This window comes from Chinchilla lanigera, unplaced genomic scaffold, assembly GCF_000276665.1.
Source record: "Chinchilla lanigera isolate Chin_1 unplaced genomic scaffold, ChiLan1.0 scaffold00007, whole genome shotgun sequence".
In the NCBI taxonomy this organism is placed as follows: Eukaryota; Metazoa; Chordata; class Mammalia; order Rodentia; family Chinchillidae; genus Chinchilla; species Chinchilla lanigera.
The window spans coordinates 6,120,333-6,138,099 of NW_004955408.1; the positions used below are offsets into that span (position 1 = coordinate 6,120,333).

The 17,767-nt window shown below is 52.2% G+C and overlaps 1 protein-coding gene and 1 long non-coding RNA gene across 4 annotated transcripts in view; one reads left to right on the top strand and one right to left on the bottom strand.

Annotated features, from left to right (window-relative positions):
• The window catches only part of Sparc (secreted protein, acidic, cysteine-rich (osteonectin)), a 22,338-nt gene extending 20,210 nt beyond the window's left edge, over positions 1-2,128 (bottom strand). For 2 of the 3 annotated variants that reach the window (XM_005376167.2, XM_005376166.2), the window contains exon 1: positions 2,012-2,127. The gene's annotated coding sequence lies outside the window, so the exon portion shown is untranslated. Of the gene's footprint in view, positions 1-2,011 lie in introns of all 3 variants that reach the window. The other variant, XM_005376165.2, reaches the window with a different exon arrangement.
• The window catches only part of LOC102021735, a 19,352-nt gene extending 2,731 nt beyond the window's left edge, over positions 1-16,621 (top strand). Inside the window, exons 2-5 of the long non-coding RNA XR_001232266.1 lie at positions 881-1,908; positions 12,380-12,449; positions 15,703-15,785; positions 16,143-16,621. This is a non-coding gene — a long non-coding RNA (uncharacterized LOC102021735). The remainder of the gene's footprint in view (positions 1-880; positions 1,909-12,379; positions 12,450-15,702; positions 15,786-16,142) is intronic.
• Positions 16,622-17,767: the final 1,146 nt, after the last annotated feature.

The window sequence follows — 17,767 nt, forward strand, 5'->3', positions numbered from 1 at the left end:
TTAGTTCTAAAACCCATCACCTCAGAAAGAGGCACTAGGGTTTATAAAGCTGTTTGCAGTACATCATCCGAGGCCTTCCATTCCCTGTCTTGAGGGGCCACCTTGTCTGCTCTTCAGCAGACCTCAAAACTGGAGCTCAGAAAGGAGAGCGATTAGTTCAAGGTCAGACGGCACATTCCTCGCAATCAGAACAAAAGCTGACATCTTCCAACTCCCACTTTGGGGAGCTGATCACAGTCCTGGGCTTCCTTGGGGAGTTCGGGGATCAGAAAGACAGGGCCTAGAATGCGTCCCTGTGGTTGTATTTGAGGACGCATGGGGGACCTTCAGGTTGTGCCTGACTTTCTCACTGTTCTCCGTGTCCCCTCCCTGTCAGCAGGCAGGGACCCTGAGAAAGAGGTTACCGTGGCAACGCGCATTCCTGGCACAGTGAGTCACGGCTGGGAAGAGCCCTAGTGGGCGGGACTTGGAGAAACTTTCGAAGCTGATCCCTTCTCCGAGGCCTCCTTCACCCCCTCCCCCGCGCTGGGCTTTGTCGATGTGGCAGCTGACGGCCGCTGGTTACCTCTCTCCCCAGCCACTCCCATCTGACATTTTTCATCCTGCAGATACAGATTTGTCTCCCTTCCCCCGCTCTGACCCCCGCAGCGTGCCCTCTGGTCGTTCTGGGGGAGAGGGATCCCTCTGGAACTATCTTAAGCCTGAAAGCAGCGAACACCTCTCCTGCCTGTCTCTCCCTTCACTATGCACACCGTTTGAAGGAACCTGTAGACACCTTAAAGCCCACTGAAAGGCTGTTTGTGGACTTAGTTAAGAGACCTTCCTTGAAACAGCCTGAGAGGACCCCAGGTACCCCAAGGCCAATCCTCTTACTTTACAGATGGGGAACCCCAATCCAGGGAGCCGCTCAGCTAAGATCGCTCCTCAGACAGCCTGCCCTCCCACCTAAGGCCTGCTCCGCGCTGTAGCACCAGCGCTGAGGGGTGCAGGAATGTAACCCTGGAGAATTACTGCTCAAAGTGTTGCCTCCGAGGCAAAGAAGTGCCCTTCCGGAAGAAAATGCACGCCCCTCGGTTCCCTGGTCCCTTTTGGGGAGACTCACCCCAACACCCCTTTCCCTGAGTGTCCTTCAGGACACAGAAGTCCAGTCCACAACTAGCAGGGTGAGAAGGGCCAGGGAAGGGGGTGCATGGAGAGGGTGAACCCCAACCTAACCCCAGACGGGCTGGACCTAACCCTGTGCGGAGTCTGCATGTCTCAAAACCGGGTGTGGAAGGGCCCGAGCTCTGTCTTACCTTCCCCACCCGCTTCCAGTGCACCCCACGCCCAGCCTGTGCTCGGTCAGAAGAGTCTGGTGTGGGGGTTGCTCAGACCCAGACTCGGTAAAGGCTGGCGGGTTCCTGGGATGACTGGGGAGGCGGGGGGTGCACTACCCAAGCCCGGGAGCCTAGTGCCACTTCAGGCTGCCCGGCGCCAGGGTGGAGAAGCAGGAAGGCATGAGGGGGATGAGGGGAAAGCCTCACCTTTGCCTTTCAGAGCTCATCATTTATGCAAAGTCTCTTTTTAGAAAACAGTGCCCCTGACTCAGAACCAAGTCTGGAAGGTCTGTCCTCCCGGAACAGGGCACACGACGCCTCTGGCTGCCAGCCAGGGGCCAGTCCCTGCTGCAACTGTGACAGGATCAGCTTCCCAGGAAAGGAGGAGACTGCCACAGTCCCATAGGGGGCAAAGAGGAGATGGGGGGGAGAGAGAGAGAGAGATTCCCCAAAGACACAGTGAGATTATTTCCTGCAGACCTAAAAGGGGTTCCACTGTGAGTCCGCCTCCTAAAAAGCAACAGGCGACAGACAGGCGGACCGGTCAGGGACCGCATCCGTAATTTAAGCCAGGGAACCCGAGCGGATGGAGGTGAGCATCCCCAGCAGAGCTCCCCTGCCTCTCCGGAGACGAGGTCAGCTGTCGGGGCTGAGGCAGCTCCGGAAGGGACCGGCCAGGCGGCCGTGGCACCTACCTCAGAGGCAGGCAGCGGCAGAGCGCGTCCGGGCGGTCTGGCGGTGCGCAGGAATGTGGAGGGGCTTAGACACAGGCAGCAGGAAGCCACTCAGAGCTCTGGGCTGGGTCTGTCTCCCCCTCGGCCGCAGTCCCTCCTCCTCCTCCTCCCCTGTCTCCTCCTTCCCCTGGCCTGCCTCCTCCTCTCCTCAGAGCCAAGGCTATCTCTGTCTCTTCTTTCTTCCTCTCCCTGCGGTGGGCTGTCCTGACCAGACACCCCAAGGCCGCCTGCCTGGCCTGCTGCCTGAGCAGACTCACCAGGGCTGGAAGGCCCACAGGAATCACCAGCAGGCCTTCTCCTCGTTCAAGGGCCCTGGAGCAGGCACGGGTTCCCCCAGGGCTCCCCAGGAACCCTTCACAGAGCCCTCCCTAACACTGGGCAATGCTGAGCCGGCTGCAGCGATGCAGGGTGTGTGTGTGACAGACGCAACCCTGGGACTTTGCACAGACAAAACCAGCTGCCGCTAGTGACATCGTCCTCGGCCATGTGGGAGAGGGTCCTAAAACGTCTGCTCGAACTCCAGTTAGGCACAGAGGGATTAAACTTCCAGATAAGGTGACCGATAATCATAGCAACAATGTTGCCCGAGGTTCACGGAGACTCTAATCTTCATAGCAAGCCCTTGACATAAGTTTGATTATTAAGCCATTTTCGTTCACCGAGGGTCAGTAGCTTGCCTAAGATGACTCACCAACTGTGATACTAAAGAAGCCAATTCTACATTTGAGTTAGGTTCATTCTTGTTTTTATTTGTTTTGTTTTTGGTACCGGGAGTTGAATCCAGGACCTTGCACTTGCCAGGCAGGCACTGTGCCGCTGAGCTATCTCCCTGGCCCTTGTTTTGTTTTTGAGACAAGCTCTCACTGTATGATCCAGGCCAGTCTTGAACTCACTATGGAGCCCAAGCTGGTCTCGAACTTGAGATTCTCCTTCCTCTGCCACCAAAGAGCTGGCATTACAAGTGTGTGCTGTCACGCCCAGCCTGGTTTATTATTACAGAACATGAGCTCTTCAGTGCAGCAGGTCTTGGTCTACTATCTTCTGCCTGCCTGTCCCTTTGGGACGTACAAGGATTAATTCTGGGTTCTTGTCTTCAAGGAACTTTGAATCTTGCTGATAGGACCGGCCTTAGGCATACAACCACATGCATGAGGAAGATACAGACTTGAAGCCTTCTCCCCGGGGCTCCACCTGGGGGAGGTGTCTTAGAAGAGGTAGACCTTGCCGGGCTGGTGGAGCACGCTTGTAATCCCAGCACTGAGGAAGCTGAGGCAGGAGGACTGCTACAAATTTGAGGTTACATAGCAAGTTCAAGGCCAGCCTGAACTACATAGCAAGACCCCCCCGTCACAAAAAACCAAAACTTCAGAAAAAGAGGCGGACCTTGAGCGTAGATGGGGTGTGAATGACGCAAGAAGAGAGGAGGAGAACGTCCTCATGATAGGCTGCTGCACACTGTGCCTTGCCTGTCTTGCCATCCTCGCTCCCCCACTCTGCTCCCACGCACCAGCTTCCTCTGAACGCCTCAGCCACTCCGAAGATTTCCCGCCCCAGGGCTCTGCACTGGCCCTTACCTCTGCCAGAGACACTTTGCCTTCTGACTTTCCTGTTGTCCTTCAGGGCTCTGTTCTAATGTCACCTCCTCAGAAGGAACCACTTGACCACCCCCTTGAGCACCTCCCTGCCTCTCTCTCCGGCAGGGCTCATCCCCTTCCGCTGCCTCGTTTCCTTCTGGTACTGTCACCATCAGAAGCCACCTGTCTCCCCCACTCGACAGAAGCCCCACACGGCTTCCTCGCTGCCACGCTCTGGTTGTGCTGAACAGTGGCTGGCACTGTGGACCACCAGCCACTTCTCTTTTTTCAATAAATAGATGGACTTCAGACTACTCATCAGATAAAAGAAGGATTTTCTCTTCGTAGAATTCCAGTCTGGAATAATGCCCAGCGCCAGGCTGCGAGAGACCCTCAAACCTACCCACAAGTCCTTTTCTTGGCCTTGGACCCAGAGCTCTCGGGGGATGGATCCTGGTGCTTGTGGGCTTCCTGGATACCCGTTTTGCCGTTTGGATAGATGGGTGTTTGTGTAGGATTGGGTGCTATGGCTCCCAGGTATTGTGCGGACTAAAATGAGCTGAAGTTTGTGTTTGTCTTCACAAACTAACATGATGTAATTCTGATGAGGATGAGCCAAAGGGAAAATTCTCAGTCCTTGGCCAGGGTGGCGTTTGGTTCAGGAGTTGGGAAGCTGGATGGAGCTGCATGAAGCTCTGGGGCAGAGGTGCCTTTGGGGAGCCATTCCCAGGCCCCTGAGGGGCCACCTGAACCAGAATTCCTTGGAGAAGAAACTTGGAAGCTTTTGTGTGTAAGACAGGAGTATGCTGGGGAGCGGGAGACCCTGTGGCAAGGCTGACTCTGCCCCAGACTGAGGAGCGTGGGACTAAGGCTGGTCCTCCTTCCACCACCCAGGCCTTACAGGAAGGGAGAGAAGCCTCCTGGGCCAGGTGTCGGAGACCTGGGTGCTGTCCCCCGCCCCACTTCGAGTCATTGAGTGACTCTGCACCCATCGCTGCCCCTGTCTGATTTCCATCAGTAAAACCAACTGGACAGCCGAACAGTACCACCGACAGCCAGCGTTTGGTAACACACGCTTTACATGGAGCACTGAGCTAAGGTCTTGGCACAGAGCTCCTGACTAACCCTGAGGAAGCAGAGATGATTCTGTCCCCTGTTTTGTACATGTGGAAAATAAAGTTCAGATCGCTAATTTGCCCAAACACACGGCAAGTCAGGGGTCCAAACCCAAGTTTGAATGAGTTGTGTACATCTAGCAACTTCCCAACAAACTAATCACTATATACTATCAACATATACTACTAAAATTAATTGTTTTAAAAAATCCAGTTTTAGATATAGCTCAGGGGCACAAGTGTCTGCCTGGCAAGCACAAGGTCCTGAGTTCGATTCCCGGTACCAAAATAAAAAAATAAAAATCTAGTTTTGTGCGGGGCGTGGTACTTGTCTCTGCCCGTGATCCCAGCCACTGTGAAGAGTGACTCACAATTGCAAGTTCAAGGCCGGCCTGAGCAATTCACTGAGACCTTGTCTCAGAAATGAAAATAATACAAAGCCTTGGGGCTATAGTTCAGGGTAGATCACTTGCCTAGCATGTGGGAAGCTCTGGGTTCAATATCCACCAGTAAAAACAAAAAACAAAAAAGCCCAGGTACAAGAGCTTGAGTGCTTCATCACTATATTCTACCTTCTCTTAAATTCTCCTCTAGCTCTGCCGTTTGTGAACCTCAGACCATGACATCTCTTTCCCCCTCGACAATGTACGCATACTTTGATCAAGAGCTTTCTCATTGTACACAAAATGTTTTAGGCTGCGGTTCTCACCCTGCACAGCCGACTGCAGGGAGTTGTTTGGGTGTATCTATGCTCAGGGTTGCTTTGTGATTGCTGTTGCTGTTGGTTTGTTTGCTTCCAGGTCGAGGCGGCACGTTCATGTAAAATCTAATTTTTAGTTCCTTCTCTGGCCATGCTTTCCTGGATTCTCTGCTTGTATAGTTATACTTACATTAAAACCAGCATGGAAAGGTCATCAGGATAAATCCTCCTACCCTGGTATCATTTGATGTCTAATTCTACTAGCTAATAGAAATAAATAAACCCAAGCCTAGCGACCGCAGGTCCCGATGAACCGTATCATAGCAGATCCTGGGCACAGGCTGTTAACACCTACGGCTCCTAGCAGCTTGAAGGGCTCCCTTCTCCGGCTTGCCGAGTTCTGGAACCATGCATAGGGGGAGTGGTCACCTTCAGCACCCCACGGCTGCCCCACACAGCCACTCAGCAGCCTCTCCTTAGTGAGGCGTGTTGCTGATCCAACATGAGATAGATCTTCTCACCTCACAAAACGAGGAGTCAGTCCCTTGGGGTCCCTGCTGCCTGCCCAAGACCCCTTCCAGCCACCCTAGCTGCCTCTTCCGGGCAGTACCTGGACCAGCACCCTACCACAGGCTGAGGGCACAGGGGTGCCCCACCGGGACCCTGCCATGGGGAAGCTGGTGCGTGCAGGGGGACAGCCCGGCTCCCACGCCTCCCAAGCATCAGCCGCCTCATCCGCCGTTCTGCCCACCCGTGTGCGCCTCGCATCAGGCCCGGGACACAGCGTTAAGAGCAAAGACTCTGTCTTCCTGCTGTCTCCATTCCACAAGTGGAGGCAGAGGCACCAGCTACACCCCCAGCCCCTGGAGCTCCGGGGCAGAGAGTCCACCTGCCACTCGCGAGGCCCAGGATTCCATCGGCAGCACTGCCAAAAAATAAAAATGGAAAACCTCAGGATGGAGATTCCCCCTTCCTCCTGTCCTTCCTCCCCTCCTTTAGTCACACTGAATATTCCCTCCTCTGCCACCTCAGTGAGTGTAAGAGCAGGTACTGTGAAGAGCTCAGGGAGGGTTTAGAACCTAGAGTGCATCCCGGTACCGGAGAAAAACCAAAAAAAAAAAAAAAAAAAAAGAACCTAGAGTGCAGATATGGGAAACTGAGGCCTCACTCACTCGGCAGAACCGGGGCTCCAAGCCGGGTCTCCTGGGCCCCAGCTCCGAGGTGGGTCCTCAAGCCCTCTAAGAACCTCTTGTCTTTCTGCTCAGTGACTCCGGCCCCTGCTGCCTGGGCCGCCTGAGGTCGCAGCTTTGGGAGCTGGACTGGGGCCAGGACCAGGCAGACAACCAGGGTCCCTGTGTAGGGACAGCAAGACCCGGACAGGAATGTGCAGTCTGGACTCTGGAAATGGATGGAGGCTTTGTAGATTTGGTTGACCAGGGAGGAAAGCAGCCGAGCAGAAAGCCAAGAAATAGCCCCTACGGCCATGCACGGGAAACGTGCAAGATCTCAGTGGTTCTGCTTTCCGGGCTGGAGCTTCTGAGCCACCTTTCTGATAATAGTAATAACAATAATAGTAACAGGGGCTGGGGATTTAGCTCAGCGGCACAGTGCCTGCTTGGCAAGGGCAAGGTTGTGAGTTGGATTCCAGGTACCGAAAAACAAACAAACAAAAAACAATAATAGTAATAGTAATAATACTAATGATTTCACATGTGAAAATTTAAAGATTTGAAAAGGACCAGATCCCATTGGAGCAGTTATGACTAAACTAAGAAAAGAGACAATAATATCCAACTTCAAGGCGGAGATGCTGGGAAAATCTCTCTGCGTGTAAACTTCTATAATCTTCAACACAACATGTAGGTGGTACACTGGCTTCCTGTTATTATTGTAATCAATTACCACAGATACATATGTTGTCTTACAGTTTTGAAAGTCAGAAGCCGTAAAATCAAGGCCTCAGATGGCTATATTCCTTCTGGAAGCTTGAGGGAGATTTGTTTTCTTGGTTTTTTGTTTTTTTGTCTGTTTGTTTGTTTTGGTTTGGTTTAGGGGGTGGGTACTAAGGACTGAATAGGGCCTTGCACTGAGCTACGTTCCCAACCATTCATTTATTTATTTGTTTTTTTGATTTTTGAGACAGGGTCTTGCTATGTAGTTCAGGCTGGTCTTAAACTCACGATGTAGCCCATGCTGGCATCAGTGGTCTTCCTGCCTCTGCTTCCTGCACGGCCTTTTTTTATTTTTTATTTTGAGACAGGTTACACACACTGGGCCCAAACTTGCAATTCTCCAGCCTCAGCTTCCCAAGGTGCTGGGATTACAGGCATGTGCCATTGTGCCTGGCTAGTTCTTGGTTTTTGTTTTTTCTTGCCTTTTGCAGTCTCTAGGGACCACCTGCATTCCTTGGTGTGTGGCCCCCTTTCCACCTTCTAAGCATATCATCCCAACCCGTGTCTGTGTTCATATCTTTTTTTCTGGCTTTGACTCTCTGCCTACATTTCGTAAGGATTTTTGAGATCACATTGGACCCATCTGGATAATCTAGGATGATCAACTCAAAACCTTCAGCTTAATCTACAAAGTCCTCTCGGCCATGTAGGGAAGCATAATTATAGGTTCTGGACAATAGGACATGGATATCTTGAGAAGGGATTTTTTATTCCTTTGGTACCAGGAATTGAACTCAGGACCTTGTACTTGCCAGGCAGGCACTTGTGCCACTTTGCAGTATCCCCGGCCCCCCTATATCTCCGCCCCCCGGCCCCAAGAAAGGATGTTATTTGTCCACCATAGATAGGTACCATGATCTTTTTTTTTTTTTTTTTTTTTTTTTTGGTAATTTTGAGACAAGTTCTTGCTATGCAGTTCAGGCTGGCCTTGAGCTCACTTTGTAGCCCAGGCTGGCCTCAAACTCGCAACAATCCTCCTGCCTCAGCCTCCCGAGTGCTGGGATTACAGGCATGCGCCACCACACCCAGCCGATACCATGATCACTCTAATTTAATTTATTATTTTTTTAGAAGCAGTGTCTCACTATGTAGTTCAGACTTGCTTTGAACACTGTGTAGCCCAGGCTGGCCTCAAACTCTTGGCAGTCCTCCTGCCTCAGCCTCCCTAGTCCTGGGATTATAGGCTTGTGCCACCACACCTGGCTGATCATTCTTATTTTAAAATGAAGAATGAAAGAGCAGAAACTAAACAGCTTCTCCGGGGTCTCCTAGTGGTAAGCCAGGAGTCCACACAGGGTCCTCAACTCCAGACACCTCTGCTTCCTGTGTCCTCGCTCAGGTTGCTCCCTCTCCCGTTTGTCCCAGACCCATCCACGCCACAAGCGGATGGCCTCCCTCCTGTTCTCTCAAGGCCTCTATCTGATCCCACACTGTCCTTGGATGCCTGGGAAGGGGAGGTTTCCAGAGCCCAGTGATCCAGGGCTGCGGCCCCCTCTGTCTGCTCCAAGGCCTCCAGAGGCCGGGCGGAGGATTGTGTGTCCGAATGCTTAAATGCACCTTTGTGCGTCTGGCGCGGAGTCGGGGCTGCCAAGTTAGGAAGCACCGGGCACAGCGGGTCTGGCTCAGCCGGTGCCTCGTTACTGTATCCTTCCCCGGCAGGCCCTCCCATTGGCTGGAGGGCACAAAGATCCCATTGTCGGCGCGCCCTTGGTCCCCGGGCAGAGTGGCCGCTGACCGGGGCAAGGAGGGTGAAATCCGACCTCGGGCTCCCTCCGTACTTGCCACACTCCCACTGAGCAGCTGGAGATTTTCGCCCTCTTTGCAGCGTACAAAGGACGTTTATCCCCCTCATCTCGCTGAGTGGCACAATTTATTTAGTGTGTGAAACAGAAACCTCAGGCGTGGCCTGGGCCGGGGCAGCAGGAGGACTTACCCAAGGTCACACAGCTGCCCGTGGCGGGGCTGCAGCTAGACGTCCAAAGTTCTAACAGTTGGTCCAAGACCAAGCGACACCAGCTGCCTCCACTCAGGGCTCCTCGGAGAGTTTGCGGGCCCACCTCCGCCTCACAGAGCCCTCCACTGAGGGCACGGGAGGTGAGCGAGGTGTCCGCTGCACCTTCTCCCGCTGGTACAAGCCAAGGAGAAGTGTCCGTGGAGCTCCGATCTGGACTCTGCCCTGAGTAGGACCTGTGTCCCACAGTCCTGGTTAGAGCCAGGCAGTTCACCTTTCCTGTCCCCACCTGGGTTCCTTATCCACGAAGGGAGCATGATTATCACACATGGCCCTTCTTGGTTCAAAGTCAGTGTAAAGACTCAAGTGAACGTGGGTCTTAGAGAGTCAAGAAGTAGAAGTCAGATGTGGTGGTGCACGCCTGTAATCCCGGCACTCAGGAGGCTGAGGCAGGAGGATCTTGAGTTTGAGGCCAGCCTGGACTACAGAGTGAGACCAAAAGAAGAAGAAAAGAAATATAAAGTAAAGGTTAAGCAGCCTATCTTTGGGGTCAGATCTCTGAACTCGAAGCCTGGGACAAGTTATTTAACTTGAGAAAACTTGGGGTATGCTATTTAACCTCCAGCCTTGGTTTCCTCAGTGTGAAGTTACAAGGATCTGACATTTTGGTGAGGGTTAAATGAGGTAATATGTGCAATGCATTTGTCCTACTTTTATGTGCCTCAAGCACTCCAAAAATGTTTGTCTCATGATTAGGTCTTCTAATTCGATATGCGTCCCATGAAATATTAATTCTGTAACATCATCTGGAAAGGAGAAGCTGGGTACAAAAATGAGTTAGAGAAAGAAGGCATTTACCGCCTTCCTCCTGGAAGGAGGCCCATTAATGTCCACAGCTTTGAGAGGCTCTGCAGAGAGAGAGAGACCCCAGAGCCCTGTTTCTCCTGAGTTTCTGAACATATTCCTCAAAGTTGTGTTCCATGTCCCTGGGGGGGGGGGTCCCATGTCCCTGGGGGGGTGCTGTCCCACAGCATTGTGATCTGTGGACCAACACTTTGGGAAACATTTGTTCGATCCTATGCCCTTGTTTGCAAGAGAAAACTGAGGTTCAGGAAGGCGGAGTGACCTGTCTCCGGGCCCCCCAGCCAGTAAACAGTGGCCTTGAGACTTGACTCAGGCTAATTCTTTGGCCTATTAACAGTTCTTTCTATTAAATCATACTAAGAAAGTACTGTCAGCAGGCGGGACATGGTGGTGCACACTAGTAATCCCAGCACTCTGGAGGCTGAGGCAGGAGGATCATTGTGAGTTCGAGACCAGCCTGAGCTACAAAGTAAGCTCAAGGCCAGCCTGAACTGCACAACAAGACCCTGTCTCAAAAAGACCAAAAAAAAAAAAAAAAAGAAAAGAAAAAGAAAACCAAAAAACCCATCAATAGATGATGTGGACAAACATTCTCTAAAGGTTAAGAATTTTTTTTTTTTAAAGGTTTGTATTATCAGTTTCACAGCCTGTTTCCAGGCCCAGTACCCATGACTGCCGGTGCAGGGCTCCCTCTGGCCTCCGCTGCCTCCCCGCTGCCCTGGGCAGGGCAAAGGGCTCGGCAGTGGATTGGTTCTGTCTCCCCAAGCCCCAGGTCTGTAATAATTGCAGCTGTTGGTGAGAGTCCAGGGAACACTCACACGCAGGCACCAATTTTCTTCTGAAACCCCACAGGCCTGGAAATCTTTTCCAAAGGAAGGAGGAAGGCCCGAGAGCCCAGCCCTGACAACGTGGCAGCCCTTACATGTTTCCTGACGTGGCCTGCAAACCAAGCCTCTCTTCTGTTCCAGCAGCTGGGAAGCCAGGAATAGTGAGGACCTGCCAGCAAGGGACGTGGCAGCCAAGCTGTGACTCAGCCGACCCTCAGGGCAGCCTGGAGACGCATCCATCCCTCCATGCTCTCAGGGCCAGAGACAGATGTGGAGGAGGAAGATCAGGGCAAGGCATCTCAGCCCCTATGCCCACTCCGGCCACATCCCCTTTCCTCCCTGCGTCCTGAGGCACAGCTGGCCTCCCTGTCCTCTGCTGACGTGGATCCGGCACTGTCCCCGTGTCCCTCTCCCCACTGCTGGCTCCTGCGCCCGTCCTGAGCCCTGAGCCTCCACGACCCCCCTGGGAGTGGCTGCTGAGCAGCTGCAACCTCAAGGGGCTAAGGGGACAAGGGGACAGGTCCTGCTCCCGGCTCCCCATCCTGCTTCACCCAGTGATCTGTTTAACATATGGAACTTTTGCCTAAGATTTTATGTCTAAAAATGATTTTGCGCCTTAAAAATCTTTGAAATGCACTAATGTATTTTGAGGTCACTGGCTTTTCATTCAAAAAATGAGCCTTAGAAAGAAGGAGTGATCTGTCCAAAGACACGGACTGTCCCAAACTATCCTGGCCACAGTGGACGGGGCGAGGGTTCCCAGGGGCAAGAGCTTGGGGGCTGCGGATGTAGCTCCGTGGTAGGTGCTGGCCTAGCATGCACCAGGCCCTGAGTTTAATCCCCAGTACCACAAAAAACGAAAGAAAAAAAGAACAAGGAGCTTGGAAGAAGACATCTGACCCCGCTCCCCAAACCTGAAGTCTGGTCACTCAGGGCAGGCAGCCTGTGGTCCTTCCTTCCCCAAGGAAGCGGGAGGAAGGGGCTCTGTCTCCCAGCCGGGCACCTCCCCAGAGGAGAGATGGAGGATGCGGGGGCAGATGCAGCTTCTTTGGGCGCAGACAGACAGGACAGGCGAGCAGCCCCTCTGTGCAGATACAGCGGCAGAAGGACAGCCTCCGGCAAGCTGAAAAGCAGAGGCTCTTGGCCCCACGCCAGAGGGTCTCTGCTCCAAACAAAACCCATCTGCAGGAGAATTCTGTTGGGCTACCAGTTTAGGCCTGGATTCCCCTTCTCCTCCTCGTTCTCCATGTCCTCCTCCTCCTCCTTTTTCGTATAAAATACTTTTTGAGTTTTGGGGGAATTTGCTACATCTCCGCTGTTTTACAACGAAGCCATTAATCTTGCAGCTCCGTCCACGTGACCTGGCTCGTTTTCGTGATGCTGCTGATTAATCAGCTCTTTCTGCAGAGGTTCCAGGTGAGCCTTTTGGGGAAGGGTGCAAGCTCCTTCTGAATGTTTACAAAAGCATCATTTACTCTTATTATTCACATTAACCCTAATCTTTTCAGGATTAATGGGAACTGCTTTTGCTTTGTGTTTGGACCTAAAGTGTTTTTGGCTGGCTATGCGAAACGCATTCCTGGACTTCTGAACTCCCAATTTGCCTTTGTCTTTGATAACAGCAGGCAGCTGCTTAAGCTCCAGGTGACACTGTTATGTGCATGCACACGGCCTAGGTAGTTCCAGGGAGAGGAGAGTTTTCTTATTTATTTATTTGGAGTTTTCTTTTTTAAAGAGAACAAAATATCCCCTTTCACATTCCTCCGGAGAAAAACCATCTAACCTCTTGAGTTTGAAAACTTTAAAGTGACTCAGTCTTTTGTTTCCTTTTGTTTCTTCTCTCTCTCTCTCTCTCTCTCTCTCTCTCTCTCTCTCTCTCTCTCTTGCTCTCACTCTTGCTCTCTCCCTCGCTCTAAAACAGGCTCTCACTATGTAGTTCAGGCTGACTTTGAACTCACAGTGATCCTCCTGCCTCAGCCTCCCAAGTGCTGGAATTACAGATGTGCGTCACCATGCCCAGCTCTTCTCTTCTTCCTTCTGTCTTTCCAAACTTCTTAAAAACGAGCATTGGAAGCCAGGCAGGAGGATTGCTGTGGGCTCAAGTCTATATAGTGAGTAACCCCCCCCACACACACACACCCAAAAAGCACTGGACAAGAAGGCAAAAGGCCTTGCTCCTCATGCAGACAGTAAAGGATGTGGGCAGATCCTCACCCTCCCTGGGCCATCGCTGCTCATGTGTAACATGAGGGTACCATTAGGTCATAGTTTCTAAACTGCGGGTGACGAGGACCAAGATGATACGCTCAGACTCCCCCTTCCGCTTGTGCCCCTAGAGGTAGCTATCTGGCTAGTTTAATTATAAACAAGGATTCTACAGTTAATAAAATGCTTGAGAGGCAGAGGCAGGAGGGTTACTGCCAGTTTGAGGCCAGTTTGGGTTACATAGTGAGTTCAAGGCCAGCCTGGGCTACAGATCAAGAACTTGACTCCAAAAAACAAAAAAAGCTTTAAAATGGCTCAGCCATGTCCCACAAAGGCCTCCGTCTTGAGACTCAGGTTTGCTTCTCTGCTTCTCTCTTACTCTCCTGTCCTTTTTCTTCCCCAGGATTCTTCATGCAGAGCTCGCACTGGCTGGCAGCGCCTGAGGAGGTTCTTCCTGTCCCCTTTGTCTGTCTGTCTGTCTGTCTGTCTGTCACTCTCCCTCTCCAGGGCTGCACTCTGCCCTTTCACTTGCAAAGTGGGAGGAGTCCTTCTTTCTGAGACCCCCAGGGGGCCGTGACAGATCCTACCCTGTCACCCATAAACTTACCCAGCGAGGTCTCTAGCTCCTCCCCTCCCCCACTGAGCGGCCGGCTTCCCAGCCCAGCCCGAGGGGAGGGAGTCGCTTATTCTCCTGATTCAGACATTTTTGTGGTGTGAAATCATCTCCGCCCCAGGCAGCTGAAGCCAGGAGCCTGCCCCGGCCCAGGCCCTCCCGGCCCTCCCTCTCCCTGCCACGTCCCCACGCCCGCCCGCCGCTCCGCTCCTCTCCTCTCCTCTCCTCCGAGCACTCGGAATTTCCATTTGATTTCCTTCCAGCTCTGCAAGGCGTGGGCAGGGGGTCAGACCCGGCTGTGTCCTTGCCCCGAGCTCTGGGACCACCCCAGCCAAGCGCTAGGGAAAGGCGGCTGAAGGGCCTCTGCTCATCAAGACGGGGAGACAGCTGCGAAAGGCGCGAGAGAGGAAGAGACAGGCACAGCAAAGACGCGTAGAAAAGTTACCCAAAAGGGCCGGGGATTTAGCTCAGCGGCACAGTGCCTGCCTGGCAAGCGCAAGGTCGTGAGTTCGATTCCTGGTACCGGAAGAAAAACAAAAAAACGAAACGAAAAGTTACGGAAAGACAAGAGGCTGGCTCCACATCCCTCGTTCGTGGATGCGGGACTGGAGCAGGGTCTTCAAGCCCGTCCAAAGATCATCGGGGATTAGCTCTGCCCAGCTTGCTGTTTGCTATTGATTAGGACCCTGATTCTGAAGTTACAGGTTAACGCCTAGATTTCTGCCCGGGGACACAAAAGAACTCCAGAGGTCGCGGCTTTGCGGCTTTGTAGGACTGCACCAGTATTGTGCGTGACCTGTTAGCCTCTCCTCAGCATTCTTTCCGTGCCCTCTACATAGACTCTCTTAGACCTTCCCTTGCATCGGATGTATCATCTTGCTTATTAATGGACATGGCTTATATTTTATTTGTATGGAAGTCATGTTTTTAGCTATCAAGAAACTATACTTTGATAAGAGGTAGAATTAGAATGAGAATTAGAATGAAACAGAGATAGAGAGAAGAGAAAGACAAAAATAGGTACCTAACTGGGTACAGTGACAATGGCAGCACTTGGGAGGTTGAGATGGGTGGATCACCCCAAGTTCAAGACCAGTGTGGACTACATAGTGAGTTCAAGGCTGTCCTGGACTATATAGCGAGACCCTATTTCAAAAGAAAAAAAAAAAAGATAGTGACCTAGTCACACATATACAGGAGGGCTGCCAGCAGAGACTTGGGCCCACAGAAAAATCTTAAATAATGCTAGTGTCCCAGACAGGGACAAAGAGCCATGGAAGACAGACATGACAGAGACCTTCATGTTCTCTCCTTCGTACTTCTGTATTGAAGTTCTTATGAGCAGGTCATCTTGTGTTATTTTAAATTTTTAAAATAGTGCATCAAGCCAGGCGTGTGTGTAATCCCAGCACTCTGGAGGCTGAGGCAGGCGGATCACCGTGAGTTCAAGGCCAGCCTGCACTACACAGCAAGACCCTGTCTCAGAAAAAAACAAAAACCAAAAAAAAAGGGAATCAGAGAAAAGGAACCGAGAATGAGAGAAACAGACCACTAGAGGCACACACTTCCGTTAATCCCCGCCGCAAAAGCAGAGAAAGCTCGCTTCTGGTGGAAGGGACAGAGCCAGCCGAGCTGAAGCACAGGAACTGCCCTCCCTCCCCTCCGTGGAGGCCCCCGAAGGCAGGCAGGGACAGACCCTGCCCCACCAGGTCTCCTCACTGCAGAGCTCGGCCCTGGCGCAAGGCTCCAAAGTCAGCTGTGCGGGAGGGAGGCAGGGAGAGCAAATGTAGGGAGGATGAGGCAGGAGGAGCTACAGCCAGGGTGAGGTCTTGTGTTCCTCCTGCAACCTAGTTCTGCGGGCCTCACGGCGGGCGCCTTCAGAGACGCAGGGTGAAGGAGACAGAGCCACCCCGAAGAAACTGGTTCACCCAGAGGTGAGTTTCCTACTCAGAATTCAGAATTCACAGTAAAATCCACATTCAAGGTCGTGGCCCTCCAAGCCCCTGAGACCTATCTCCAGCCCACCAGGCTTCAGCTCAAAGCACGGTCTGCCTTGCCCGCACTCTGCCCGCCCCAGCCGGCTGCAAACCCACCTGGGTTCTCCTAGCTTAGGGACCTGCGCATGCGCCATTCTTGGGCCGGGATCTTCCAAACAAGCTTACTCCCTGTGCATCCGATCTCCGAGGGGTTCCTGATCCACCCCCATTCCCTCGCATCAGGGGGCCTCCCTGGGGACTGTCTTCATGAATTTCATAGCACAAGATAAGAACGTCTTGTGCTTTTGTCTACAGGCTGGCTTCTCTAGAACAGAAGAGGCAGAAGCGGGCAGGAGACCTTGTCTGGGTAGTCACTGTAGCGCTTCACACGCCGCCTGCATTATCTCGCAGGGATGACGACTGCTCTCTTACCAAGAACGCACCATGTGGATTCTGTTATGTTTATTTCACCACAATTAAAAAAGAACCATGCTGCGTGGGGGATGTAGCTCAGTGGTAGAGCACTTGCTTAGTAAGCACAGGCCCTGGTTCAATCCCGAACAGTGAAAAACAATCATCCCTAATAGGCCAAGATTTAAACGTTTAAGAAATAATGTTGCAATTATTTTTGTTAAAAGTGCGCCCAAAGACATGTTGGAATTTGACTTGAATTTTTACCTTCTAGCAAGGTCACACACTGCTATATTTTCTAAGGACTATATTATGGGTTTTTAAATTTTGCTTTTCCCATGCCGGGCATGGTGTTGCATATCTGTAATTGCAGCACTTGGGAGGCTGAGGCAGGAGGATCACTGTAAGTTCAAGACCAGCCTGGATTACACAGTGAGTTTAAGAGCAGCCTGAATTACATACTGAGATGCTGTCTCAAACAAAACAAAATAAAACAAAAAAAATTTTTAAAGCCGGGCGTGGCGGAGGTAGGAGGATCACTAAGAGTTCAAAGCCAGTCTGGGCAACAGAGTGAGCGAAAGGCCAGCCTGAACTGCACAGCAAGGCCCTGTCTCAAAAAGACTAAGAAAAAAAAACAACAAAAAAAGTGTCCCGCAAAGATCACATCTGGACATACTGAAGGTTAGTGCTGTAACATGTTTTGTGGGGACGTAATTCAGCCCATAACAGTAGATATGAAATTTATATCTCAATAAAGCTGTTAAATGTGACGCACGGTGGCCCAGGCTCATGGCATGCTGGGGGTCCAGGGGGGAAGCTCAGAATGGCTAGGGTCCAAGGAATGACAGCGAGGAGAGACTCGTGACAGCGCTTTTGAAAGTCACCCCCTCCAGGACAAGGGAACAGCTCGAGGTAGGCGGATTGTCTGTCGAGTGCCCTGCCCGAACACTTCCTGCCCAGACAGGGCTCAAGCTCCTCTGGGTGACTCGCACATCGCTACATATCCCTCCGGCCTTCCCTCTCAGTGCCCCTTGCGCACACCCACCCCAAGGCATTCTAATAAAGACCCGTGTGCAGTGGCGCCGGGAACTCTGCCTGGGAAAAGTCCCCTGTGGACTTAAGCCACTCGCACTTCCCAAAGTTCAGTTCCCGACTCCGACCTCACTCCTTCAGAAAGCTTCTCTGAGCCCTGGGTCTGGGTTCTGTCCAGACCACAGCCCCGCGATGGCTGTTTACGTGTCTGTCCTCCTCACTCTACCGGCAGTGTCCCAAGGACACGTGTCACTGGAGTGACTGGGTTATATCTAGAGATGGAAGCCAAAGGGAAAGCAGGACAGCTGCCGCCAGCTAGACCTCGCCGGTCCCAGCAGGGTGGGTGCCATGGCACAGACCTGTAACCCCAGCACTCTGTTTTTGTTTTTGTTTTTTTTGGTTTTTCTCCGGTACCGGGAATCGAACTCACAACCTTGCATTTGCTAGGCAGGCACTGTGTGCTGAGCTAAATCCCCAGCCCAACCCCAGCATTCTGG